The sequence below is a fragment of the Egretta garzetta genome, unplaced genomic scaffold (genome assembly GCF_000687185.1).
Source record: "Egretta garzetta isolate BGI_Z169 unplaced genomic scaffold, ASM68718v1 scaffold2, whole genome shotgun sequence".
NCBI classification, from domain to species: Eukaryota; Metazoa; Chordata; class Aves; order Pelecaniformes; family Ardeidae; genus Egretta; species Egretta garzetta.
The window spans coordinates 1,220,942-1,223,785 of NW_009258894.1; positions in this window are offsets into that span (position 1 = coordinate 1,220,942).

Genomic DNA, 2,844 nt, shown 5'->3' on the forward strand with positions numbered 1-2,844 from the left:
TCTTCCTTACTATTTTCTTGATCTGGAATTAGTTTTCATCAAGCTAGTCACAGAAGTAGGGGATATAGTTAACCTTAAATGTTGAAGGTATTCAGAGTATCTAGATTGTTTTGCTTCTGACATAATTCTGAATGGTTGCAGGCAGGGACGCTGTCACATGAGACCAATCCTCCCCAACACTTTCAGTCCTGGGCAAAACTGTTTACTGAAGACAAGACAAAGCAGCGGAGGGAATGGGAGATGGAAAGGAACATAACTAACGTAAATGCAGGCTGAACAGCATGGAGAGATGACAACTGGGAATTGGAGTAAATAATTCCTCATTAAGAGAAAAAGCCAGGAAGAGACAAGAATGAGTAAGGATGTTCAGAATAAACTGTACTGAGTCAGACTCTGAGGACATCAATGCGTAAACATCCCTCTTGCAGCTACTTTTCAGTTTCTCCTGGATGGTATGGTCTGGCTTTCTGCCCTCATTATCTTTCTTTTTCAGGGCCTGCCCTTACGATGCTTCTGCCCTCAGCTGGTTCCCTTGAAGACGTAAGGCAAACCCGGCCCTTGTGTTGCCAGAATGAGGGATACTTACACTCCTTCCCACCAGGTTCTGAGTTTGTTCAGGGAGGGCTACTTTGGAGCAAGGTCTGTTTTCCGTACTCCTCACGATGCTACTCTGCTTGTTGAAGTGGCTTTTTTCTGCTTCCTCTGGCTGAGTTTCTTCTTGGTTTGACCACTGACTGTTCTGAGTGGTTTCTGAAATGAGACTATTAGTAAACATTTCACTTCTTTTTTAAAGCTCTCATTTCTCGATTAGCTTCTAGGACTTGCAAAATGCCACACTAAATGTAGGTGCTCATGTTTGTTTTTTTTCTCCCAAAATATAAACCTATACATATACATATATTATATAAAATATAAACATATGGATAGTGCAAGAGAGTGTCTCTGTGTGTGTGTGTGTGTGTACACAAATACATTTGCATATTACATGCTGGATGCAAAAAGGAGTGTAAGCCTGGCCCTCCTGATGACAAAAGAGAGTTATGCCATTTACTTTTTCAGGACAGGATTTCACCCATAGCCTCTGAAAATTAAAATTATTTTAAATGCCGGAAGCTTGGCACGTTAATTCTTAGACAATTCTGTGCAGGGGAGAAAAGTAGCCAAATAGCTGTTTATTTTATTTTCTCTAACTCAGTTTTGAAAGACTGTAATAGATTCCAGTTGAGATGCTACAACTGGTTCCAAAATTAGATGCCTAGTTCTTATTTGCAAAGTAATTTTTCTGCTCCAGTCTCTACCTGTAAATAAAGCAGAAATACGTTAAAATAGCCACCTAAAGTATATTAAAATATTTGACAAATGGTTTTGACACAATTACTAGATAATACTGTGGCTTTAAACATCTGCAAAATGTAAAAAGATCACCTCCATCACTTTTTTTTTTGGAAAAAAATACAGCACATACTATCATCAGGTGTTTTTTCTTACGTGAACAGTGAACTGAAAATATTTGACACGAAAAGTTTTTATGTATTTATCAGATCACAGCTCCCCCTTGTGTAACTCAACATTACTACAGAAAACTAAGTTGGTTAGAGACCGCTTGAACTAAATTCTAGGATACCTATTTATTTTACTCCTTTACTTTTACTTCTCTCATCAGTGGTATTTTAGCCTTGGCAATTTCATATTTTCATGCAATCTCAACGGAAGGACAGATGGTAATACCTACAGCAAGGCTGCATTAAAACTACATTTAGAGAAATATTAACTTTTGCTCAATGACATGATTTTGATGTCATCCGTAATCAAAATTCTGGGGTTTTACTTAAGAAAATTCATGTCTAATCTGCCACTTATTTTTGCTGCTAGGTCTTTCTTTTGTGTAACTTTCCAGGGTTTTTTTTCAGTCTATATTTTGATGACTTTTGGAAAAAAAACCCTCTAGCTATTCTTTTGTTTCATTCTCTGGTTTTTGTGTCCATAGGTGTTCAGAGCACCATAACATTGTTATTAGCATTCTGTGTCTAAGCTTTGTGGTATTCTCCTTCTCTCAGTGAAGTAAGACTCACTTTAGAACTAGTACCAGAATATGTACAGAGGAAAAGCTGGAAAGCTTATTTTTGCTATAGCACTTATTTCTGACTCTACACAGAAGGACTGCATTTCATTAATTTGATGGTTATTAACACTTGAAGAGTTGCCTTTGGAATAGAAACTTAAGCCAAAGCAGTTCTTCCAACAACATAGTGCAAATCCCCACATGACGCTCCTGGAGAAGGCGTACGAGTATGTAGTATGGAATAGGTAAGCAACCCCAAATTTAGAAAGTACAAACAAACGCAGTGCTAATGGTTTAACTGCCACTTGGACCATGAATTGTGCTTTTGTCCACAGAGAACGATGAATCATCTTAGACGGATCTGCGCAGACCGAAGCTAAGGCAGGAGAAAGTAACACCACTTGCTGGACATGAAGACCCTTCACGTTTTTCCTATCCCAACATTGACCACTATTACAACCAAGGAAGGCTGGTGCCACGTATTCTCTCCTCCTTGAAGAATCCGGTGTATTCACAAAACGGCGGTGCTTTGCTATTTTAAATTGAAATTTATTTTTCAAAGAAACGAGCAAGCATTTGTTTTCAAGTAAGCAACCAACCCAACCGACCCTACGCTGGGTAACGTTGGCCTGGCACTGGCCGGGGGCGAGGGGAAGGCAACGGGGGGGTTGCGGCGCCCGAGGGCCCTCCCGCTCGCTACGCCTGTTGTTTCACCCCGGTTGCCGGCTCACTCCCTCTACCCACAGCCCAAGCGCCGGGGCAGCCCCCGCAGCGCTCAGCCG